We start from the raw sequence: 27,714 nt of genomic DNA, 5'->3' as shown, positions 1-27,714 counted from the left end.
CACCACTGACCATTTGTGACTTTTTGTTTTTTTGTATTCAGAGTTTATTCAATTTTTTTTCTTAAATTAAGAAAGAAATAAGAAATAAAACACAACAGGGGGTGCTATGATAGAAAAACAATCACTGACAGCATGATATGATGTCTCAAAGGTGATTTTTTAAAAAAAAAAAACAGCAAGTGTTTTTTTTCCTCCTCTTCAACTGCAATTTATCAACACTAATAATTTTTGATATTATTAGCATGTTTATTGGCAAGTTTTACCCTTTAGAAAACTTACACATTGCTTATATTATATTATATTATATTATATTATATTATATTATATTATATTATATTATATTATATTATATTATATTATATTATATTATATTATATTATATGTTAAACACTGAAAATTATTTATTTTATTAATTTATAAATATGTCATCTATGAGTGAAATAAATATTTCAATTAAATTCAATTCAATTTATTTGTATAGCGCTTTTAACAATGCAGCTTTACAGAAGTATAGAAATATATAAAATTATAATGTTTAAAGTTACTATGACCAGAAATAGATAGATAGATAGATAGATAGATAGATAGATAGATAGATAGATAGATAGATAGATAGATAGATAGATAGATAGATAGCATTTTCTTTTCTTTTAATGTCTAATCACATAGTGGGAAATTCAGACTGAGTAGTGTGTCATGGAGGCGTCTGTGTTTCCATAGTATGTAAAGGAGGCATTTCCAAGCACACTGAATATATATATATATAGATGTTGTTCACACACTACTACCCACTGGTTTTGTTTGGTGTTTATTATGAGTAGTGTGCATGGTATGCCATTTTGAGCACAGCCTTTCTTACCCTCTGTGAGCTCTTCTCTCCTGCTCTGGAGTTGCATGGTGATGTTCAGATCCATCAAGTGTACATGAGTTTGTCATCAGTGACATCCATGTTGAATGTGGGCTGAAACATGGCCCAAGAGGATATCATGGCTCCGTGCGCAAGCCTGTAATTTTCTGCTTCCACATGCGAGATGGCGCAATGAAATGATTTTCTAACTACCCCATCTTTTTCTGAGGGCTTTTCTCATGGCCGCTGCTCTAATTGAATCACCATAGAGTCACTGTATCATTTCTAACTTTGGTATTAGGGTTTAATCAGGCATGCTGGGGACCAGCTTGGTGAGGTGAAGGGGTTCTTTGTGAGGCGCCCATCTGTTTGTGACACCAGGCCCAGTTGGGGCCCTGTGGGTGCAGCCAAAACAAAGAGAGAGAGAGAGAGAGAGAGAGAGAGAAAGAGAGAGAAAGAGAGAGAGAGAGAGAGAGAGAGAGTAGAGGTAAATAAACATCCTGTTTTGCTTGTAAAGATGTTATGATGGTTTGTCTCTTTTCTTCTCTCTCTCTCTCTCTCTTTCTCTCTCTTTCTGAATCTCTGTTACTGCTACTACCCATTCCTTGACCCAGAACTTATTCTGAGTTTGATGTATTGTGGAAAGCCCCAAAGATAGGAATACACCCTGGATGGGACACCAGGCCCTATACCAAAATAAGGTATCAAACAAACACTAAAATCTAATATATAGAATAATGTCCTCATTCTTCTGGTGAAATTGAATTGATTCATCAATATTGAGAGGAATGACACTTTATACTACAGTATATCTTTTGGCACCTACATTCAGAAAAAGATCATTAACGCATCAATTGCATTTTTATGCGTTTTTTTTTTGTAATATTTTATACATATTTTGCAATTAAACATGATAGATTATGAATGTGACATTCATGTAAATCCTATGTAACATTTTCCTGAATGTGGATAGGGATCTACAGTATATGGCCAAAAGTATGTGAACACCTTTGAAGCACACAACTGTATAGGATGTCTTTTGTAGAATTAAGAGTTCCTGTTAATGAAACTAAAGGGCTCAAATCTGTTCCATTGCCCCTGTGCACAAAGCAAGCTCCATGGAGACTCCATGAAGGTTTGCCATGGTTGGAATGAAAGACGTCAAATGTACAGAGACCTGACCTCAACACCACTGAACACCACCGGGATGAATTAGTGGAAAGTGGAAAGCTGTCCCAGAAGAGTAAATGTCAGTGTAACAGCAATGGGGGGAACAAATTATGGGTGTGATGGTCCAGGGTCCACACAGTTTAAGCCATATGGTGTAGAATAGCATAGTTTTTTTTTTTTTTATTCTAGATGTAAGGAAAATGATTTTGAGAAACTCAACCTTCAAAGTTGTGACTACTATTCACTTATTTTCAGAGAAGAAAACTAGATTGAACAAACACACTGATAAATAAGCATACTGCTGAATTTGGACATTTATTATTATTATAGTGTAAGAGATGATGTAGATAAATCTAAAAAATCATCATTTCTGCCTGTAGGGTCTCACCATGGAAGTTATATTGTTTGAATAACTCAATAATAATATTGTTACACTTTGAAAATAGAGATTTGAACAGAATCCACTAAAATAGTTTCCAACTTAATACATGGCTTCTGTACCAGTTCTTAATCAAAAAGATAGAAGGTGTCACATTTTGTCTCTCATTAATTTTTACCCTGCTGTGTCTTTATTTGAGCATGGCGGCTCATTGCCCTGCTGCAGTAGATACTGCACTCTGTGCTGTTAGTGTAGTGGGCTGCAAGCAGAGAGCGGATTTTCTTCCACCCTTCAGCAGCGATTGATTGTGACAGTGGTCTCACCCCTGCTTGCTCTGTACGGTGAAGAGAGGGGGGTCGAGGGGTTTCTACGCATGTTGGCACATTTGATGGGCTTCAGTTCTACTCTCCCATCACTCAGCTGGGGTCGTGACCCCACTGTAAACGGCCTGAATGTGGGGGCGGATGAGGCGTGCGGAGGAGGAGGGGCCAGTCCTGTATCTTCACCTTAACAGCACTCGCTTCCAGATTCAAAGTGAACCCCAGGGCTCTGCTTCAGAGGATATTATGCTCTGTTTCTACCCCCAGCAGCCCCTCCTTCATCTCTCCAGCCAGGCAAGGGCAGCGGGACAATGCTAAAAACATTAGCATGGCGTAAGACTCTCATGAGGCGGAGTGGAGAGGAGTGTATAGCAGGGCTGCCTGTGGTTCGAGCCTGTCCTGGCCCAGCAGGTGCACCTGAGTACCGCACACTGACAGCGCTCGTGCTACAACAGCAGAACAGCATGGACGCAGCCCAAAACAAATGGTGCCACAGGCTGGTGGCACTCACTCCCATATGGCTGTAGACACACTCAGGATGGAGGTCATCACTAATCTTTAGAGCAAATGCAAACCGATGCATTAATTAGCATTGGCTTGAGGTGTACAGTTCGGAATGAATTTTGTCACTTGTTTCTTATGCTTGTCCGGTTGTGTTTTTTGTTGTTTCGTTCCATTCATGCAAACTTGATGAGAAGTGGTGGCAGATGACACGCTGACTGAAATAGTGCTTGAAATAGTGAGTTTCCCCCTGTGGAGTGACAGAAGTGGGTCTTTTGCTGCATTTTGAACAGTTTTTTTGGTTTCTATATTCTTTCTTATCATGGCCTGATGGAAGTTATTTACTGTTCGTTGTAGTCTGTTTTTGTGTGTGTTGTTGGAGAGGTTTGTACTAAGCCTTATATGATAGGACAACTGTCACGATCAGCTCTGCAGATGGAGGGGGAGGCTGTTTGTCACACTCCTGCTTGAACAGTGTGTATATGCATGCATATGCATATGTGTGTGTTTGCATATATGTATGTAAGGAAATGTATGTATGTGCATGCAGTCCCATGTCACCCTGCAGTTCCTTCTCAGCCAGGCCCCATATGCTGGCCCACGCTGCCCTTCAGCATGCCTCTGACCCCGCCCACCCCTCCTCCTGGCCCACCCTGCCTGTCTACACTGGCTACACAAATTAGCACAATGCACAAGTAGGGCCTCCGCACCCCACTTGACATGGGTCTGACCTTTGCAGCGTAGGTGCCTTTGCAGTGTGTGTGTGTGTGTGTCTCCTTACTATCACTCACATATGCACAGACCTGCCAGCTGATTGGGGGAGGGTGGGGGTGGGTGTGTGTGTGTGTGTGAAAGCAAGAGGGGTGAGAAAGGGTGCAGGAGGGATCGCTGGGGTTGCCTGGTCAATTAAATTCACATTGGAGATAAATGATTTGCAAATGATATACAAACAAGTAAGTGCCTCATGCTTGAGAGATATCAAGGGCTCCTCTTTCATGGCCTATTGACATGCAAGCTAGAACCTGCCAATGTCCAATAGATCTTACACACAGACGTTAAACAGATAACACAGACTGGGGAAAAAGTGGCTTTTAGATTGGCTCAGTTGCTTTTTTACTTACTTTACATTGCCATAGAGAAACATTATATTAAATACCATTTGTATAATTGTTATTGACTTTATAATGTGTATGTGTGTGTGTGTGTTTGTGTGTGTTTGTGTGTGTGCACATTCCTATGTTTGTGTGTATATATGTGTATATTTGTAAATGTGTTTGTGCATGTATTTTGTCTCATCTGCAATGTTCTTTGACAGATATAATAATGCTGGAGAGATTTTAAACATGAGCCCTCAAGCGTGTGTGTGTGTGTGTACATGTTTGTTTGTATGTGTGCGCACTTTAGTGAAAGCCCTGTTACAGTCCCCCCTCCGTCTGCTCTCGGAGGAGTTGATGATACTAAAGACACTAAACAGGACCCCGGCTGTGATGGCAGGGAGAGGAGGGTGGGGTGGGGGTATTGGTGCCCCTGCAGCCCTTCACCATTCTGCTCCTTTACAACTTTACAAAATAGGCTTTTAATTTTCCTGAGCGGCTGGGGCGTGCGAGTCCTGCCTGCATCAATCATCATCATGAGGCTGCAGGCGCGAGGCTGCTCCCTAGGGTCCTCTCCCCTTCTGCTGTCCGGGGCCTGCAGCCTGCCTCATTCTCTCTCTCTCTCTCTCTCTCTGTTACAGTCACACATTCTCATTCTCTCTCTCTCTTGTTCTTTCTCTTTTTCCTCTATCTCAGTCATTCATTTATTCTCTCTCTCTCTGTCCCTGTTACAGACATACACATTCTCTTCCTCTCTCTCTCTCTCTCTCTCTCTCTCTCATTTACAGTCGCTCATTCTCTCTCTCTCTCTCTGGCAGTCACTCATTCTCTGTCTCTCTCTGGCAGTCACTCATTCTCTCTCTCTCTCACATTCCCATCCCACTCTGCCCTCTCTTGCTCTCTTCGCTTACCTCTATCTCTCTTTTCTCTCTAGCCCTGTCTGCCCACAGCGCCACTCTGTGTTATATTGCGACTGATTCAGCTTCCCCTGGAGCAATGGAAAGAGCAGAAACATCTCAGACACTCAGCTTTTTTTCCACTAACTTCTGGAAAGTGCACTATAATTAATAATCTGTGACCGCTTGTTCTGTAATGGAATTAACAGCCTGACCCTCGGTAAACAACTTAATTACTGTTTATTAGTAGAAAGTAGAATTTTTTCATTCTGAGCAATCGTTGCCGTTTGTTTAGATGTTTGCCGTGAGGGAAGCACAGTCCTGCTCTGGACTTAAAGGGCAGATGGAGTGACAGAGGGCACACACCTGAGGTCAAGGCTGATCTGGGAAATCTAGACTGATAGTAAACAGACAAAATGATCCAAAAGGAAACAGGAATGACAAATATATTATTGAATATTGATATATTCAAATATATAAAAGCAATCAATAAAAGATTTTTTATTTTTAGATTAAAATTGGGTCTGCATGATTTAGCCAGAGGTAGAAAATTACAGGAACACTCCTTTGCATTTCAGCCAATCATCTGTTCATCATCCTGTTTTAAAACACCCACAGGAAACCTCTGAATGACGTCGAAACTCTGAGAGCTCGTTTGAATATTGATAATATTATTGCAATGGCCAATACTAAGACAATTAACAAACACTATTGTGCCCAGTGTAACACTATCTTTAATAAGTGACAATATCTTGATTGCAGGAAAATACAGTATTAGTATTAATACAGTACTGTGCAAAAAAGTGTGCTTTTTCTCAGGTAACCTTTGATTTTACAATGCAAATTTGGTCTAAGATGCATTATGACTATAATAATTGAATTATTACTACATTATTAGATTCCCAAGCATTACTTTTCCAAAAAGAAAAAGGGGGGGGTGTTAGTAAAATGTTTGCCAGTAAAGAAAGTGACATTTTAATAAACAGTCTGTTTTAATATAAACTAATCTGTTTTATCATAAACTTATATTGAGAAATAGTATGTTTTTAGTCAACATGTGTGAAACACATTTTCTAAACAGCCCAAATGTGGGGATTTTCAGCATTCATTATTGAATCTGGTACTTTCTGTAACTAAATCTGGTTGAAAATTTTCTTCTTTTACAGGAAAAGGTAGTTAGACCAAAAACATTCAGCTATTTTTACTCACAAATGACTATTTCATGTAAACTCTAATATCCGTTAAAGACATGATGGTATGATATTTATTCAAGACCAGAAGCTTGTTCAGACCGAACGCAATGAAAAATAGTGGATAAGGAGGTCAGGAGCGGTTTCACACTGCGAACAAGCTAATGTTTTGTCATGATATGGAAACAAGAAGATAAGAGAGACATCCTCTGCAGGTTGTACAATGAATTTTGAAAATTAATCAGTGGTTAATGAACATTTTGGATGATATAACTAGTACCAGTGACAAATGAAGGACTCGGTTAATTTCAAGTACTTATAATATAACTAAGAGACTAAAGACCTAAATACGTAATCTGATACACAATCTAAAATTATCAGTAGGCCTTATTAGGCCATGTGACTAATGTGTGAGCTAATGATTTATGAAGCTGTGTTGTACAGTATATCTGTAAAGCATGTGAGCACACCATGGTGCTTCTGATTACTGATTAGCCTGCAATCTAAACATCACTTCCTTTTTCATGACAAGTCATCTTTAAGTGTTCCAGAGGAGGGGCTTGCTGCTGGCTTTCCACGGGTGACTCCACCGTCATTTGGACTGGTAACAGTAATTCAGTAACAGCATGGGGCAGGACTCTGATTGCTAGACAATCAGCCGCTAAGCAGTGAAGTGTGTAACAGATCATGTAACACATCCTAACTGTACTTGTGCCTGACATGGAACAGAAGGCACTCTCTGTCTCACGCTTTCCCCATCTAGCTCTCGCCTCTCAATCCCTGCCTCGTCCCCTTTTCCCCTTTTTTACTTTTCCATCTCTCTCTCTCATCGTCTGCACTGCCTTGGGCTCTAATCTGATAAAGGCAGCCGAGAGGTGTGATAAGGCTGAGCCCCGAGCACTAGACCCCCCTTGCCGGAGCATTTAGTATGCATAGACCTCAGCTATCTGCTCCGCTGCACCTTGACTCCCACTGATCAGGCTGGCTGACAACAGCCCCTCCACCCTCTCTGCCCCCTCCACAGGCAGCCCTAACAGCACCCTTTTGCCCTGAAGGAGAGTAGTGGGGGGACAGAACATGAGGGCAGAGGGGCAGCAAGCTCATCTCCTTTCACTAAAGCTACTGCTCTGTAGGAGACTGGCATGTGACCCAGCAGGTGCTTACTGCCCCGATACACCAGCAGGTGTCAAGACTTATTTACACCAAACATAATGCTAAACATTAGGGAAATGTTTGTTTTTTTTGCACAAGCAGGAGCACCAGTGATGATTTTGTTATCTTTTAACATAAGACAGACCTGAAAAGCATTACGAGACTAAACAGTGGCTAGTTTTGCCTGCTAATTCCAAACTTAGCATTGGGGCATTTTCTTTAGTCTTTGTTTTTTTCATTCATCTAAAAATTCTAACTACCTTGCCCTCACCCATTCAATGTTTTTTCTTATCATTTCAGCTGAATTTCATCAGTACTCCATTCAATTTTCTTTGTAAAGCAGTTTTGATAATAGACATTTAGACCCCAATGTCTATTCTATAACTGTATACTATAAAGCCGAACAGTGCTAAGTGTTTTCCATAAACTCCTTGGTAAAAAACAGTTCTGGGATGCAGTCTTTATGATTACAGCAGCAGTTCTCATGTTCACATTATCCAGCTGAGACGATTCAATAAATCATCTGGCTGTATGTTTACTTAGAAATTTAGTTTATCAAAGTCCAGTGTAGTAATAACACAGCAGGAATGATATGAACTCATAACCTGACATTGGCTTTTCAGCTAAAGCCCCATTTGTCAGTTCTGGTCACTCAGCACTGACACACAGTTTATACAGTCACTGAGCTGTTTATCATGCAGCTTTTTCTGCACTGACACAAGACTTATCAACTGCATGGCCGCTATTTTGACAGGCTGACATCACACAAGCCATCTATCATGCGATAAAGGTCTGTATCTTATTGGTTGTTAAAGGGTTTCATCAGATCCAAAAAACACCGAAATGGGGTCAGAGCCAAAAACATGCATCTTCACAGTATCAGTATTGAGAGAAACGCATGTATTTGGTTCTAAAATGTTATGAGGAAAAATTAATAGACTTTTAGACACAGCTAGACAAAACCTCAACTCTTCTCACTGTTCTACTTTCTTCTACTCTTGCTGTATCTCTCTGTTCCTTTCTCTTGTCCCTCTGTTCTCTCTCACATGATCTCTTACTTACAAATGAGTAACAATCTGTGTGACTTGATTCATGAGAAAAGCTTATGGTTATGGTTAAAAGCAGGATTATTGTTTTATACTACAGCAATGTTGAATTCTCAGTTATGATTAGTCAGAAGGTGTTGACTAAATTTCTATAACAGCAATTTAGACAGTAATTCTGGCTTCATAAGTATATATAAACAATAATGTTCACAGGAACGCTCCAATTTATTATAGATCATTAAAAAGGTATCACAGATCAAATAAAATGTTATCTGATGAAGAAAAATGAATAATTGCTGATATGGCGAAGTTGTCTATAGAGAGATGTGTATTTAGCATTCATGGAAGTAGACTCTTCATAATGTTCTTCATAACAATCAGTAGGTTTTCCACTGCAGGAGAGTCTACAGAACTTTGTGCTTTCTGGTTTCTTGGTAAAACTGATAAGCTGTGTTTTTTCTCTTGTTATAGTCATGAGAGAGAAGAAAAACAAAGGACAAAGGAATGACTTATAGCTTTATAGCTGTTATAGCTGTTTATAGCTGTTAATAGCTGTTAAGGCATAAGTAATAACAGGAACTAAGATGTTCCACAATATTAAACGTAGCCTTTAGCAGTTAAAAAGAATGATGTCTTACATTCATTAATAAATAGAAAATTTGTAGCTCTTTGTATGTGCTGTTATTGTGAAATAAACGATTTCCACGTGGTAGCATTAACGCAGATTTGCCTCTGTCCTCAACTCACCAGACTATTGTTGATTATTTTCCTGTGCCTTCACACCCTCAAATGTTTTATTTCTCACTTAACTAATTATTTGTATGAAATGAAATGAAATTGAACTGTATTGCTCTTGCTTGGTCAAATATGTTAGAATGAAATCATCTATCTGTTCTTCTCTCTCTCTCCCACCTCTCTCTCTCTCTCTCTCTCTCTCCCTGTCTCTGTCTTTCCTCGTTGCTAGCTGCCACTCACCCAGGAGGCGTGCTGCTCAGTGATAATGGTAGTGGGAGAGCAAGCAGCAGCAGCTATCTGCCTCTGGTGCAGCTGAGATGGGATTTGGACCAGGCGCTCAGGCAGAAGTACTTATTACAGATCAGGGGCTTAAAGAGCAGCACTGGGCCGAAGGAGGCCCGCGAACACTGAGACGTTTGTTAGTTTTCGCACTAACAATGGAAGATAAGACAAAGGCACTTGTTTGCCACCTCTTTCTCATGGCAGCCACACTAAAATGTGCGCCGTTATCTGATGAGCCATGATCACCTGCATGCATCCACATCCACACACATACTCGTGTCTACATAAGTCCAGTCCCTCACCTCTGACCCTGTCCCCATCTTTCACAGCATGCAGTGTGTACTCACAAAGCTGCAGAGAGAGAGAGAGAGAGAAACCGGCTTGTTTTGTGCCTGTGCTATTTTTTTCCCCTCTGTTTTGTTCCCGTTGGAGTGCTCTCCCGGCTTATTTTCCTTTATTTTTATCGTTCCATCTGGCTGCTAGTCACACATTAATCTAAATTCCAAACAGGGCTCCACCAGTGGCGTTATCAACTCACAGTTGATGTGAGCGCCGGCCCAGGAGAGGGGACGCAGGCGAAAGGGAGAAAAACAACACACACCACCACAAATTGATGTGGGGAAAGAGAGGTAGAGAGGAACAGAGAGAGAGGGAGAGGGCGAGAGGCGAAGAACACGCTAGAGAGAATGAGAGTCGTGCGTTTGTGCATGCTCGCGCTAACATCGACAGCCTGCATGCTGATGTCTCAGGCATACTTTTTTTTGTTTAGCAAATGCCACAACACATCCTTAAAGCTATAAGACAAGCACAGCAGATCATGACGTGGTGATAGAGCAACATTAAGGCATATCATAATAGATGCTGATGTGGCATTACTTCAGTTCATGCCTTCTGTATTTCTGTATTTCTCTTTGGATAGAAACTCTCTATGTAAGGGATTTTAGTACTGTTGTTTTACTCATGAAGATATATATTAGAGACCAGGATCTGAGTGTCATTCTGTACACAATGATGTGAGGACACATAACACTGATATCCTGAAGAGTCACACAACATCTAGTTTATAAGAAAAAATATAATCAGTGCTTTAAAAGTAACGTGCCCTTGTGTACATGTTTTCTAGTGTTAGTTAAATGACTTAGTTAGACAGGTAGCCAAGTTAGCTATCCAATTTTATCTGCAAACATTAGCTAGATTCAATTTAGCGAATAAGATGCAGGTGCATAAAATTGTGTTAACAAAAATAAATAAAAGAAAAGAAGTCAATAAGATTAAAGGGTTTTTATATAGTTCTAGTTAATCTTCCACTAACTTGAGACACAATGACGAAGTGCTTGGATTAGCATCGTTCCTTTGAAACCAATTCGTTTCATCACTGGGTATCATGACTGATGAAATTCCATCAGCTAAACGGGCAAGTCGAGAAATTTGTGCTGTAACTAATTTTAAGCACAGTGTTAAGCACAGGAGGAACTAATTATTGTCCATAAAGCTGCAACCTATATGATGAGAAAACAAGTTTTCTTTTCATGCCGCATTGTGTTTGCTGTGTGGTTTTATGACCAATGAAACGTTTTTTTGCAGGTTACAAAATTACATTGCACAATTTTGCTACTGACACCGTAAAACAGCTACAACAAATCTGATTATTCTGTAGGTTTATTTTTATTCAGAATTCATTTTCTGGTGTTTATCTGTGCACATGGTGTATCATGTCTGTGTTTTTAATCGCATAACCATTTAACAACCAACCCCAAATACTTTCTGTTGGTCCAAATATTGAGCAGGCACCAGAATCTATCATTTGGTACTGGACTGTTGACAGTTTCACGTTGAAGCCAAAAATCCAGAGAATTTACTTCCAGGCAAATGTACCAGTGGAAAGATGCACTCTACATCTGCATATATAAGTATGTATATTTATTTATTTAAATGAAAGTGCATTGGAAAAAGAAATACAAGAAACCCAAAAGGCATTTTTTTTTGCTTCTTCTAACCACCTATGGATCACACCATCTGGCAACACACACAACCTTGGGGTAGTTCTGGACTATCCTTTTCTCCTCATATTGCTAAACTGACTCTCTTTTACAACAGCAGAAAGATCGGAGCACTTCAACCTATGGAAGCCACTCAGGTGCTTGTTCGGTGTCTTGTCATCTCAAGATTGGGCTATGGCGATCGTTCCTGGCAGGTCTTTTTCTTGCAGCTGCATGAATTGATTTCAATCTCTCAAAGTCACTTCACTTCTGCTTTCCCTCCTCTGGCTTACTGTAGCTGCCCACATTAGAATTCAGTGCTTGCATACAAAGCCAAAATAATGGACCTGAAGGCATGTAACACACCATCTTTTGCCCTCCCATGCCTTAAGATACATTTAAGACCTACGTCAAGACTCCTCTGTACTGGTGCTTTGGAGGTGGAATGATCTTCCCCTGGCAGTCCAAATAAATGTCACTTGATCATCTTAAACGAAGACTGAAGACCTTCCTCTTTACCTAGTAATTAAAAGAGCACTAATCTTTAGATCACTAGTCTAGGAAATCCCTAGGCTTTGTCCAGTGTTGCCAGAATTGGTTCTGGATCCGCCGCAACCCTGATCTGGATGAAGAGGTGAATGAATGACTGAATGAATGAATGAATGAAACCTTTAACTTATATTTTAAACTATAGGAACTGTTTTTTTTGTTGTAAATAAAGTCAAGAGAGAGAAAAAACAAGAGAACAACTGTTTTTAGCGGTTACTATGATAAACTGGAATCACTGGTAACTTGCTAGACATTTCTGTTATTGAACAATTTCCAATTTCCATCAAGATAATGAATAAATGAAAATAATGAATAAATGAACAATCAAAGGAAAGAACTAATGAATGAATGAACCAATGAATCAATCAGTCAGTGAATGAATCAATGAAACAATGAAACATTCTTCTCATGCTGTAGTAACTTCCTTATAACAGGGTAAATGTTAATGTAAAACCTAACCAAGCCTTTGAGCTATACTGTATAATTTCCTGGACCTCCAGGATGTCCTGCTTGCTTTTCTCACTTTCAGACCGACTCCCGGTGCTACACTCTCTGAAAGTTCTCTGTATTTCCTAGGTTTGAGAGTCCTCACAGCACATCTGCCATTGCATGCCTGATTCAGCATATCAAATAAGACCCCCTCTTCTGCACATGCACTGGCCCTGTCTGCACCATGTTTCATTTCACACTCGCTTTGCGGAAACAAACCTGCTGATTTGACAACGCCTTCTATTGAATTAACCCCATTGTTGCTGTGCCTTTTGGCATGCAACATTTTTTTTTGCATTTGCATTTGCATTTTTTTTGTTGTTTTAATTCTTTCCACTCATTCTTACCTTTTTTGGTCAGAGCTGGAATAATTAGGGCTGTATTGAACACTAATAATGTTATGGATTAATGTGGGAGAACTTGACAGAAGCACATCATTGAGTGAGACAAATCCATGATATAAATTGGCAGACAAAGCACAAGGCAGTCAATACGGATTACGGTTAAGCCTCTACTCTTTGTCAGCATTTGGACTGGCATCGATATGCTCTCTCAGGTCTGCAGAGCCATGCTCTGCCAGGCGATGGGCTCGGAGATGAAGAGTAGAAGAGAGGGTAAGGAGGGAAGTCGGGCATCATGCCATATCATCCCCACCCCCATCCTGTGCTTCAGCACCTCGCCATCACGCCTTCCTCAGCCTCAGCACGCACACTTCAGCTGGGCAAACACTTGACTCATTGACAAAATAAACACCTCGCAAATAGAGGCAAAACAAGAACAACTGCCCCACACAGCAAACTGAATAAATCATGGAGGTCTGATGGAGGGATGAGAAGATGAGAATGACTATAGCCATTTGTCGTACGCAGATTAGAAGTCAAGATGAGCAGGTGAATGGATCTGTGAGATTAAGGATTAGACATTTACGGTTTTAAATATATGATAAGCTGTCATATGGTTAGATAGTAAAAAGGCTGTATGGGTATATACCCAGATTTCTGTGTGTGTGTGTGTTGTCTCTTTGGTCTGTGGTAAGCATTTGTGAAGCTGTGGTGTTAACCCTGCTTTAACTCCCCCATGTCTCCACCACAGTTCCCCTTCCTCATTTTATCAGTCACACAACAGCCAGCTTTCAGGACAGAAAAATCAATTCAAATCCAAGCCTGTTTACATCTATAAATACCACCACCTGTGTGCATGCTTACAGTCAACACCTTTATAGTAAATATCTTTAATTAGATAACACACATCGCAGTAACTAGCTATAAGACACCAAAGTATGGACTTTCTGAAGTTGTTTTTTTTTACATACCATGTGGCAACTTTTTTCACTTTTTCTACTTCACATTGGGGTAGTTTTGGAACAAAGTTGCAGGAGGAAAAAGCAAGTCGTTGAGGTGATAAGTTAAAAAAAAAGTCTTTCGAAATAATCTATGCCCATCACAATCTTGTTTTAGTACAAATAATCAGAATGAAATAGAATCAATTTCTGCAAATATAGGCTAAACCTACCAAAGTGAAAATTTGCAGTGTACCTGTAATAAATTAAATAAAAACTCTTACTTATATACTTTGTGTAATTTGTTGAGAACAATATGATGTGACTGATCAATAGAAACCAAAATCATTAACCCATTCAGGGCCGGATTCAGAATTACACCAAAAAAAAAAAAACAGGTAAAAAGTTCCAATTAGATGCTGATTCAACTTGCAATTTCATCAAGGCCCACATGCCTGTAAGCACTCCTGACAATGTCTATGCATGCTCCTGATGAGACGGTAGATGGTGGGATTCCTGAAGGATCTCCTGGATCAGGGCATTAGTAAGTTCCTGGACAGTCTGTTGCGCTACTTTGTGTCTTTAGATGCTCTGATAACGATAACGATAATAGAGGTTCTTAGTTGGATTCAGGTCTGGGGCTGGGGGACGTAAGGGCCAGTTTATGGCATCAGTTCACATCCACAAATTGCCTCCACACTCTGGTCACTTGAGGCCCGGGTATTGTCTTGCATCAGGAGGACCCTGGGGCCCAAAGACAATGGCTCTGAGGATTTGATCCTGGTACATTACAGCAGTGGGAGTACCATTAGCTAGCACATGGTGTTCGCCAATTCTGGTGTTCTTTGGCAAATGCTAACCAAGCTGTACGGTGCTGGGCTGTGAACACAGGTCCCACTTGAGGATGTTGGGCCCTCATGCCACTCTCATGCAGTCTGTTTCTGACAGTTTGGTCAGAAACAGTGACACCAGTAGCCTGCTGGAGGTCAGCACGAAGAAGGAGGTACCTGTCCAGCTCTCCCAGTATCTCTTTCATGCTCTTGAAACTGTGCTGAAAGACACACCAAACCATCTTGCGAAGGCATGTATGGTTGTGTCATCCTGGAGAAGCTGGATTGGGTTACAAGAACTGCCTCATGCAACAAGCTGTGAAAAGGACCTTGAAAAACTTGAGACAAACATGTGATATGCATATTATAGACTAACATCTGACATAGCTATGATATGTAAGTGAATGTTTATGAGGGAACTACTTGTAACATTGCTAGCCAAATCAACTTCCTAGTTGTTAGCTAGTTACAGTAACTTCAAAGTTGCCTGTGCTGTCTACATTTTTTAATGCTTTATTTGGATTCACTGAGCAACAGCAGCGATGCAAAACATACACATATAGAGAGGCAAATACCTAATGGAATAAAATTAAATCTTGAGTCGGAGAAAAATGGAAGTATAACATGCATAGATGAAAAATTAGCAATTGGTGTAAACATGCAGGTGCTCGCATTTCTTCAGTGTGGACTTCACTGAAATGTTGGTCCTGGTGAAGACCTGCTTAAAAGGTAGCAGGAATGATTGGAGTCAGAACGATTAAGAATCACTTCATCTAGCCTTTATTCATGCATTCATTCATACCCACATTCTAATTCTTTAATTTTTATGTTAATGACCATCAGTGGCTGAATGGGACTATTTCGATGACATATCTCCGGTCTCGATCCGTGGCCAGCTTAGCGTTCGATGAAAATCGCACTGAAATCCAGGGAATAATTGTGTGAGGGAGGATTTGGTGCAGCTGAGGCTTTGCATTCAAATGGGTGGCCGCCTCAGCAGAGGCCCTGCAACTGCTTTATCATGGCTTTACAGCCAGCAGCTTGTTTATGAATAAAAAATCTGGCATGAAACCAGAAGAGTGAGTTGTCTTTGTTTTGTCAAGTGCGCTGAGACAAAATGCTTCCCTTGCTCTCTTCTATCTTCTCTTTCCCTTCTTGTGCTCACATTCTCTCTCTCTCTCTTTTTTCCCATCTCCAGGGATCTGCAGGGCAGCTGAACCCTGAGCCCCCCTACCTGACAAACTGTTGCCATGGGAATTGCTGTTCCTCAGTGAGCCTTATGTATCCCCCACCTCATCCCCTGACCCCAATCTTACAAACAAGCCCCAATACACACTCTTGACGAGGGGAAAACAACAACGGACCCCCCCCCCACACACACACACACATACTCCAAAAAAAAAGCAAGCATACACACTCTTCTAGTCACTGAGCACATGCACCCCTGCACCCATTTTGCACTTCAACAAGTTCTGTTAAATATTCATGATGCATAACTATAAGAGGAAGAAGTAGTGCTTTTTCTCTTGCTTTCATTCTCACTATATCTCTTTATTTTTAGCACAGTTCTTTTGTTTTTGGCTTTGTCCGATCTTTAAAGAAAAAGCAACAGAGGGATAACAGGTGGCTGCTTACTGATGGATTTATTAGACCTCACCTTGCCTTTACAGTCAGCAGTGAAGCATCCATGGTGCACTGTGTGATATCTTGTTTTACCTTTTCAAACTCAAACACTGCTTTTCCTTTATAGAGCGTTTTGTATATTATTCAAGCATAAAGTGTTTCACTGTAGAGTGAAGTGTCTTGGTGTTGTAACTACAGGATGTACGGCTCGTTTTAAATCACACCATTACACAATACTCGTCAGATTAATTACCATGCATGGCTGAAATGAACACACAAGTATGTATGGAACCAGAGGGCAGAATGAAGAGTACAGCTGTCATATATTCCCTACTAGCCAACATGCAGTCACGTCATGGATAAAAAAAAAAATAGAAAGATGCTAGCCTGCCAGACTCTAATATTATCATTAAGGTGAAGCACCACAGATAGATAGATAGATAGATAGATAGATAGATAGATAGATAGATAGATAGATAGATAGATAGATAGATAGATAGATAGATAGATAGATAGATAGATAGATCTTCCCCATTTCTGTATAGTCCACATATAATTTTCAGTGAACTCCTCTCTCTCTCTCTCTCTCCCTCTCTCTCTCTGTCTCCACTATCTTGATTCTCAGGACCCTCCTTCTATTTTACAGTAATAGCATTCTAAAAACTTGAGTTCTATCTTGAACATACAGAATATTTGCCTAAATGGACACATAAAATCCATTCATATACTCAGGAATCCTCCAGTCGCAACAGATGGAAGGGATTTGATGATAAGGATTAAAATGACCTCTTTTAAGGGTTGTTTGTTTATTTATTTATTTGTTTGGTCAGGGTAGTTTAGAAACCGCTGATCTCCTGGGATTTTTTACACCCAACTGTCTGTAGAGTTTACACGGAATGGTGCAAAAAAACAAAAACATCGAGTGTGAAACAGTTCTGTGAGCAACTAGCTGATCCACTCAAGGTCTGGCTCTGAGATGCTTTTCTGCTTTCTACAGCATGAAGATACAGGTGTTTAGGTGTTCCTAATAATGTGGACAGCGACTGTATGATTTCTTTTATGTTTAGTTGAGGAATTGCACCAAAGTTTCATGCGGAAAAATTTTTTTTTTTAGCATTGTTACAAAAATTAATTTCTTAAAGCATGGATGGTTGCACACTTTCAGCCTTCAATTTCACAAAAGTGACCTATTAGTTACTCAGGAGCTCTTGGTTGCACAATTCCACTTGACTATAAACAGTTGAAGAAAGGACATTATTTACATTTACATTATTTATCCTCATATTATTTCACGTAGTTTTTCCTTGCCACTGTTGCCTCAGACTTGCTCATTATGGATAATTTAATTTTAAACGTTGCCATTTTTATTCTATGTTTTTATATTTCTGTAAAGCTGCTTTGAGACAATGTCCACTGTTAAAAAGGGCTATAAAAATAAATTGAATTGAATTGAAATTGTGGAAGTGTTATGATGAATAAGACTTTAAAATTAGTCATTTCTATTAAAAAAAAAAAAGACTGAATGGCACACTCTATCATATGGCAGTGTATATATAAATATATATTATATCATTGTGACACAGTAGTTAACCATATGGCTCATGCTACAACATGGCCGTTTAAAAAGTGTGTTTAATGCTTCTAAGGGCAGTGTGTGAAAGTCTCAGAGCAGGTTGAGGGTGGGGGTTGAGGAGGCAGCTAGCTGGCTGTCTAGCTCTTACCTGGGTGGCACAGCATTAGGGCCAGGCTAAGCCCTGCTCTCCTTGCCTGAGTGGCTGAGCGTGCCACGGTGCCTGCTGCCAGCTTGCCCACTGAACCATCTGACACACATTCACACCTTTCCCTGCTGGGCACCATGGGCCTGCACCACCCTGCCTCGGCACGTGTGCCTCTAAGCACACATAGCACAGTGTGAGCCTCTTTTTTTGTGTGTCTCTCACACTGCTACACTGTCTGTGCATGTATGTGTGCGATATACATGTTTATTCAAGCACACTTTGTTTTGTGTGTGTGTGTGTGTGTGTGTGTGTGTGATAATGGCTGCAGGCTAACATGTGCTCTTATTCCATGCTCAAGTTTACACACTGAAACGGAAGCTAATGAAAAGACCTGCTCTGCTCCATATGTGCCTGGGTTCCTGCTATGCCACACCATGTGTGTATTTGTGTGTATTTGCGTCTGACATATAGGTTAGAAACACAGCATGGACAAGTTCTTCTCAGTGTCTCTTGCTCATTTTTCCTCTCTCTCCCTTGACCAACTGGGAATCACCTTCGCTTGCCAGCCAAATCACTGACGTAGCAACAGTCTCCAACAGTCTGCCTGCCCATATGCCCAAAGCCTGTCTCTAACATTCGATCTGATACGACCAATAGAGTCCTGTTTTAGAACATTTCCAGTCTTAATGACAATGTGACAAATATTTGGAAACATTCACATATTAATTTTTTCCCCCTGTGCTGTGCTTGTACCCTCTGTACCCTTGCATGTCTTTGTTATTGTTCAGGCAAGCCTCTGGTTTAAGCTATGTTAAATGAGGTCTTGTTATCACATAAAATCATTCGGATTAAACGCTTTCTGGCACCCTAAATCCTCCTTGTGTTCTCATTCGTATCTCTCATTCTCTGTCTGCTCTTTCTCTTTACCACCCCCCTCATCTCTCTCTCTCTCTCTCTCTCTCTCTCTCTCTCTCTCTTTTTCTTTCTCTGTGTGTGTCTCTCCCTCCCTTTCATCCTCTCCTCCTTCTCCTTCTCTGTTTCTCCTTTCCTATCTGGCTGGCTTTTCTAATCTCTTGTGCTCGGGCAGTGTGACACACACTGGCCCCTCGTGGACCCACAGATGCCTCCTGTCTGCGGGGGCACTTCCTGCGCAGGTGGGCCATGGGGCAGAGACGGCGCAGGGCGCCACGCAAGCATGCCAGGCTGAGCCGGGGGCCGCTGAGCTCCGCCGCATCGCTCTCCCATCACCACCCAAACAGTATCAAGCCAGATGCTGCCTCACATTACCATCCACGTCCAGCACGCCTCCGCTTTTTTTCTGCTGACTCGATCGAATTTTGATAGTTGTACTTTTCCTCGTCGCTGGCATCTCTTAATCAATGTTAATTGGCCCCAATTAGCATATGTTAATTAATGATATTTACTTCAAATTAAAGGTATGAATGGTCCCAGAGGGTTTCCTGTTCATCTAATTAGAACCAATTAGCTGCAATTAACACGTGTAAATGAGATGCTATTGAGTCCAAAACAAACAGTGTGTAGCCTGCCCGATTCCCATGCAGTTTAACCTGGGCCGGGTGTGTGTGGTGGAGTGGCATGAGCCTCTGATGGCGCACACACACATACACACACACACACACACTAGCTGTTAAGGAGAGGGCAGGTTGGCAGCTCCATGGCCAGGATTTTGAGCTCTACCATCTGACACTTCTCAGCAGCTTGCCTTTGTTTTCATTGCATTTCAGAACGGATGGATCATGTAACACTTTGCACATCTACACATAGGAAATATACACAAAACATAACCGTGGTTCCTCAGGAAAGACAGGGTTTTTCATTCGATTAAATAACATGTTTATTTTCATAGCAAAGCAAATAAAAATGCTTACTGTTCTAGAAAATCAGTGGAAACTACATTACAATTTATACCCAAGGTAAACAGGTCATTATGACCAAATGTGTACAATATGTGAGCGTTTATCTCGTTATTTATTACGTTCCACCTTGTTTCATGGCAATGAAGAGCTAAACACTTCCTTTACAGCTTTTTATAATACACTCCTGAAAATGCTGCTTTTCAAAGAACAAGTACGGGATTCTTTTCCTGAATATTAAAACTCTAGAGAAACCATTTTAAGCTTTAGAGGGACAGAGCCAAGGTAGCAGTCAATAACTTCAATACACCTTCTCTATTTCTGAATTGCTGCAGATTAATTCATTTGATTCCCCCTACCCTGCCTCCCCCCCTTCCATTTGGCACTGAATATGTGGGAAAGCCTTTTTTTGAAAACAGGTTAAGAGCAGCGTCTAATCTGAGGTTGCAGTTTTGGTGAGTGTTGACAGCAATCTGGCCCTGCGTGGTCTGGTAGTGGCGCATTAGTCTCCAGGTTTTACAGTGGAAATGGAGAGCGCCTCAGATCCTCGCCATTGTAACAATCGCAGGGTTTCTGAGCTCTGCGGCAGGGGGAGAAGCCGCTTTGTTCGGTGATAAGAGAAGAGGGAAATACACGCAGAGAAAAGGCAATCTGAGGGGCTGAACAAATCTAGCAGCGGCATTATGGGATGGTAAACACGTCTATGGGTAAGAGGCAGCGGATTTGCTCTTGCTTATTTTGGGGACTCATCGCATTTGTAGAGGAGCACAAAAGGTGGAGGGGTACAAAAAAAGGAGGCAGAGGGGAGGAGTGACGCACTGGGACAGAGCCAAAAGGGGCATTAATGTGCAAGACAGGAGGGAAGAGTGAAAGATTGTCTAAAACTTCAGACGCTTTCAATCATATATTTCACATTTCTTTGCCTTCACATTCACATTCTTCTACATATGTTTTGGTATGAATAATTATTGTCTTGTTTTTTTTTAAACCTTTGTGTGTGTGTGTGTCACAACCTTTACTGTTTTTTATTCCTTTTCAGTTAAGAAAAGATGCATGCTATTTAGGCAGCAGAAAATATGAAACAGATTATTGATGTCAGAAATTATCCAGGACCCAAAAGTTTGGGGAAAAATGAAGAGGTGAGGAGATGATTTTTGTGTTCCACTTGTTTAGTCTAATTGTGATGTATCTCTGTGTTTAGATTTTGTTTTTTATTTGTAAAATGAGCGCCAAGCAAAAACTTAGCTTGGCTTCCAGTTGGAGGGTCCAGACTCTTATTTATCTCATAGACTACTTTTGTAATTACACCCAGTTCTTATTCACTTCACTCTAGTTCCTACCCTGTGACAAATGAACCATGGCTCAGGTTAAAAAATGTGTCAAGTTTTTACAGCCAATTCTGTGTTTATTTATTTATTTATTTATTTATTTATTTTTACGTCTTTTTGTTTGTTTGTTTGTTTTTAACTTTACAGATTGTTTTTTTAAGTGTACAATTATTTTATACAATAATTTTTACTTTGAGCCAAAGGTTTTATTTTTATCAGTGCAAATATGGCATTATAGTTATAGAACAATATGCTGCATATATATATATATATAAAGGACCCCAGAGATTTTCTCTTTTTAAAGGCAAAATAAAAAAAAATGCAGTTTACAGAAAAAAATAAAATAAAATAAAAATAAAATAAAAAAAACTCATGGAAACATAAATCTGTGAAAATATTGATTTATTGAATAAATATGAAACTGACAATTTTTTTTTTTCCATTTAATAATTACAGCAGTCCACAATGAACATTAAATATAACAATATAAACATGCACACGGTATCATTACTGTATAATTTTCTTTGTTGCTGAATAACTGAACAGCATTATTTAAGATCTTAAATCTCCAGCATTGAGACAGCAGCGGTGTACACAATGTATCTGTTTTATGTTCACCTCTTTTAGGTGTAGGTACTGCACACCTCTGTGTGTGTCTGTCTGGGAACATAAAGCCTGACTCGTTCACTAATGTTCTCTGTGTCTGAGCCTTAAGGAGACTGAACTCTCACCCGTCCCCCCTGCTGCTGAGCTGAGATAAAACTTTCCGCTTCCCTTTTTTTCCAGCTGAGAATTACGCGAGGAAGTCGATAACAGCAACACAATCAGCTTTTACCCAGAGGATTGGGCTCAGGTGAATAGCATGTCCCTTCTCTCTGAGCTGACACACAGACAGAGCTATACAGCACACCTGTGGGCCTGCGGAGAACCACTTCATCCTATTGTGAACATGGCCAATGAGGAAGAAATCAAATCAAAGAGGCTTTTGTCTGTGTAACGCTTACATGCTGGAGAGTGCTATTTGTCTGCTTCTGTGATTGCTATGAAGTTATCGCAATTATATTGAAAAGGTAGTTCTCAGCCTTGCTATCAGTGATCAATCAATCACTAGGTTTAGATCTTGATGTCCTGTTCTTGGTCTTTGGTGTTAAAGTGTCTCAGGAACGACACCGTCACACCCAGTCCTCTATCTCCTCTCTTACACAGCGGGCGAAGAAGATTAAAACTGAGGCCCAGCTTTTCAGTCAAACATAGCAACATTTTCTCTTGTCTCGATGGCACGCTGATGCATAACAAATAGCACTATAAATATTTTAAAGAACAGTAGGAATAGTCAGGAATGTGTACCAGCTGTCACTCTGAGTCTTATCCGCCTCACCGTGTTCAACCGTTTCTTTCTTGGTTATGTTTTAAAATTGTAAGATTTACAGGGATCTAATACATTCACACACCAACGATTTTCATAATCCATCTAGCTCCTATACTCTTGGGTTTAAATCATATTGTCTAGGAATGACATTTCAGATTTAAAGCATCTAAAACCTGATTAATCTGTGTCTAATCGGGTTCTACTGGAAGCTCCAGGATCTTTTTTTATTTATTCAGCACTGATACAGAACAACAAATTCTAAGCACAATGCATCTATTAAAATATCAAGTAACCAAGCCTTAGGAATATATTCAAAATGATGGTTCCCCTGAGTGCAAGGTAGAACTTGATTCATGGAGCCCCTCACTATTTCTTGCCATACCCTGCAAACTGTACATATCCATCTATCTAAAAGACATCTACAGTTATGTAGAAGTGTAAGTAATATTTATGCTGCAAACTAATGCGTACACATGAGGGGAGGCGTAACGGCCAGCTCCGTAGTCGTGTGTGGAGGCAGGACTGTGTGTGATCAACCTGTAATGCAGTGAAAAGGGGATTCCTGAAGGCGTGATTAGTGTCATATTTGCCTTCCAGTTTCAGAGATTGTACATGATTTAGTACAGAGCTGGTTTCCTAGCAGGGTTTGGTGGTTAATTCCCTCCAGCAGCCAGAAGCAAGGGATCATATTGGCAGAGAATGTATTTGTATGTGATTAAGAGCTAGTGTTTCTTTTGGAGCATTATTATGCTGTTTATAATAGTGATCTAATTTTGCACAGACACTTCATTCATTCATTCGTTCATTTTCAGTAAGCACGTCATTCTGGTCAGAGCACCATGTACACCCACTGACTGGTGTTTAGCTAAGGCTGACAGCTTACCAACATGTTTGTGAGAGGAAGGAAAATGGAAATTTCTGAGGAAGCACATACGGACAACAGGAGAACATGAAGAGCTCTGCACAGATAGTAACCTGAACTCAGGTTCAAACCTGGGATCATGGAACTGTCAAGTGAATGGTTAAAGTTTCTAGACATTTTACTGGGATTCATTTTGATGCAAGTTATCCTCTATTGTAGGGTTTCACATAGAACTACTAATGGTTTCTATATAAGGACCAACATTATACAAACAAGTGAGGGTGATGTGATTTTAATTCATTTTATGGAATTTCATGGAATGGAAATCCTTTGATGTAATATTCTACATAGAACCGTTAAGAGTTTTCAGATGGACAAACCAACGGATGCCGCAGGGTTCTAGATTTAACATTAACCTTAACTTTAGCCATGATTATGTTGCACACAGCATCAATGGTTTTGAATATGGAATATTATTTTATTGAAAACTTTCTTGTATTTAAAAAAAAAATCCCTCTGCAATAGGATTCTATATATAGGATTCTGTATAGAGTTTTCCAAAAAGGCCAAAGGAAAGAACTCTTTCTTTTTCTAATGTCCTTGCAATTCTCTTATATTTACAAGACGTTTATCATATACGAACATCATGTCATGAAAGATTTACACACATTCAAACAAGTGAGGTCAACATGGTTTACTTTGTTACTTAGTTTGAAAAAAAAAAAATGGGTTCCTTAAGTGTTTTTTTTCCACTTAAGGCTTCTTATCTAGCTAGTTCCACATGGAAGTATATTTGAAAGGGAAATTTTATATCTTAGGGTTCTTCATAGGATCTTTAAAGGTCCTCCCAGAAGTACAAACTACTGGAGCCTTTTGTTTGTTCACAATGTGTTTTGTGTGATCTGTGCTTGAGCTTGAAAGCATGAGAGCAGATCTGCTCTGTGTATTTGAATATAGAATAATGTTCTTGGGTCAAATCAGAAACTTTTTTTGCAAGGGAAATCCCGGGTCATAGGGTTCCCAAGAGAGACAAAAAAGGAAGAACATGTAAGCTTTTCTATGTAAGAGTATACCAAAGGCAGATAATGTCTCTCATAATTATTATTCATTAGATGGTCATCACAAAACTCCTTTTTTAGGCTTGTGTTTCATTTATTATTGATTGGCACTTCCTATTCAAAAGATCTAATTGTTCATGTACCCCAGACTTGTTTGTAATTATATTCCACAACATTTCTTTCACCACAAGATTACTGAAATATTGGCAGAACTGTAACTCATATTCTCATATTGCAGACAGGTTTGAATTGCTTCTACTTCATTATAAGCAAATCTGACATATACACTTCTTTAGAATTAGCATGTCTTGGTGGGCGCCTGGTGTTTTGGAGAGGTATGGTTGGTCTTTTCAGGCCAAGGCCTGCTTCAGTGCTTTCTGCCATCTGGACCCAACAGAGCTAGAAAGAGGTGAAGGTGTGTGCCGTTCTCATGGCCCTGACTGCCTGTCAGCATGCCAGTGTACTAATTTATAGCCGGCAGCCTCAGCCCTAGTCTGCTTTGCTCGGCCAGAAACTCAAGGGTGTGAAGATGCCAGCAGCATGCTTCGCTGAAGACAAATCAGCCTCATTCCCTCGTAAAACACTTGGAGGTCGTGACCTGCTCACCTTTTCAACTCCTCACTACCGCAGAAAGACCTCCCCCCATCCTGAGCATGGCTTCCCGCAGCGTGTACCTGATGGCTCGCTCATGCACATGCTCACAGGGGAAAAAGAACAGAGTGGTTGTCTTGATGGAACCTTCTGTACACTGAAAACTATTTGCATGCCCACCTTCTGTTTCAGCTCTGCAAACACAGTAGGTGATCATATATGTCTGTAGTCTATTAGTGCTATTCCAGCGGACAATGCGATAGAGAACAGGGCAGTTATTAACCCCAAAAACAGAACTTGGTTTAATACCTGTGGCTGTTTCTCATGACCTAACATTACCCTTGAATGTAGGAGGATTTCTCTGAAGGTTGTGAAGTGGAGAATTTGATAATATTCCTGTCATTTGTCTACCTCATAGGGCTCACAGAGCATGACACGGTCAATCTGCTGGTCTACAGAAACTGTGTGACAAAGTTGAATGAAAAAGATGTAACGTAGAAACTTTGTCAAATTATTTTTCAGATTAAAATAGGTTAAAATAACTAGTCTTCAATAAGTTTTAGCTGTTTTGGAACTTTTGCTGCCGAAATCAGATCATCAGCATTACTTGCTTACTTGCGTAGTTATGGAAATTATGACAAAATGTGGGAACATGTTTTTGTTTACATTCCATGCCATAACATTTTGTCCAGGTAAAAACAAAATCTAAATAATACAGCCTAATTATTACAATATACAGTATCAAAGCGATGGACTACACAGCATCTGCTTCTGGTGGTATGGGAGGTCAGAAGAACAGATTTAAATGTGAAATTTGGGAGCCACTAACCTCACCTGAAAGGTTTTCCTGCCTACAGTAATTAAACTTTGCTTTGAAAGACACATCTGTCCATTTTTATACAAGCTTCTCAGCTTAGTTTTGGCTTGCTTTTATTTTATTGCTCAAAACCTATTTTGTCTTGGAATATTCAGTGTTCCATCAGGGTGACTGTCCCTTTATTTAGTGAATGGAGAAAGTCTTAACAGGGACAGCGATGTCATTATCTGACAATCTCCCTCAGCCCTTAACAGCAGGAATAGCCACTTCTCCTCGTATCATCTCAGAGCTCTGAGGAGCCGTGCATGACCACAAATCCATGTGGTTGGATTTGGCTCCTTCTTGTTGAAAATCCAGGAGCATGTGCAAAGATTATTATCCATTTTGAATTCTCTGTGATTCATGGCCAAAGTCAATGCCGCTGTGTAAGTGGTTGCTTCATGGGCTACATATGTCAAGCAGAATGTCTGCACAGAGAGGTGATTTAGGATTTGTTGCATTCTCAGTAGTGCCAGTAATAACGGGCTTTTTAATCCACTGTTCGGTTAGATTAAACAGATTATATGCTTATTTTTAATGAAATAATAATAATAACCATTTGAATCGCGAATGATTTTGAATGTGGAAAGCACTCAGGTAGCCTACATGATATTGCTTTTGCAAAATCACAATAAACTATAATGCATGCACAGGCTTTATTAGACGCAAACGTATAACTAAACCCAGGTATTAAATAAAATGTTACTGTTGTCATCATGGGTTGATAAGGAGATTCTCTCGAGCACTGCCTGTAAATTCCTGAAGCCTGACAATATAGTAGCATGTGAGAAAGATACAATACATTCATCTAATCAAGCTAATAAAATAAAATGGTAGGCAAGGAAAATGTATAGGATGAAAAAATGTTTAAGTGCATGCAATAGCATGTGTACCTGTATGCATTTACATGCTTAATAGGAAATAAACATTGTGTCAGAGTAGTACTGCACCTGTGCTTGTCTGGTCTGAATTCTCCAAAAATTGTGAGACTGCACTATGCACAGTATGGTTTGTGTAAAATATTATTTGCAGTGGATAATAATGCATGCAGAGGATTTATTGGACCAACATTGTCACTGAAGCCCCAAGTGAAATGTGTGCTTATTTATATGCAGTTATTCAGGTATGCAGTAAATTTCAAATTACTTCTTGAGATTTCTGTCTAACACTGGGCTACGAAGGGAGAGTCTACATTTCCCATGCCAAACTGGGGTGGTGTGATGTTTTGACAGTATTTAGTTCAGCAGCAGACTGTTTTAGACGCAGAGAGAGAGAGAGAAAGGGAGAGATGGTGTGAAAGAGAGAGAGAGAGAGAGAGAGAGAGAAGGAGGGGGACGCGTCCCGCATTTCTACCCGCATGCTCTGCCCTAAATCCCGTTCCTTCTCCCCCTCGGACGTGCGCCATGCGCGTGTTGCCTATGCATTAGCCATCCATTCAGGCCGCCTGACACCTCACCGACATAAAACCGCACGGCGGAAGGTAAAATATCTCCCTCCAGGCGAAAATAAAGCTTTGTCCCTCTGCTAATCTATAGGATATAAAACAAAGCCGGGCTCTGGTGGTGGCTCTGCCTTATGCGCAGATTTTTTTTTTCTCCTTCCCGTTCGCAAAAGTCGATGAAGATGAATGAGGCGGCGTTGCTGGACCCTCGTGTCCCGAGCTGTGTTATAGGATCTAGGCCCCATCCCCATCTCGC

Source organism: Hemibagrus wyckioides, linkage group LG17 (genome assembly GCF_019097595.1).
Source record: "Hemibagrus wyckioides isolate EC202008001 linkage group LG17, SWU_Hwy_1.0, whole genome shotgun sequence".
Lineage (NCBI taxonomy): Eukaryota > Metazoa > Chordata > Actinopteri > Siluriformes > Bagridae > Hemibagrus > Hemibagrus wyckioides.
This window is presented reverse-complemented; position numbering follows the sequence as displayed.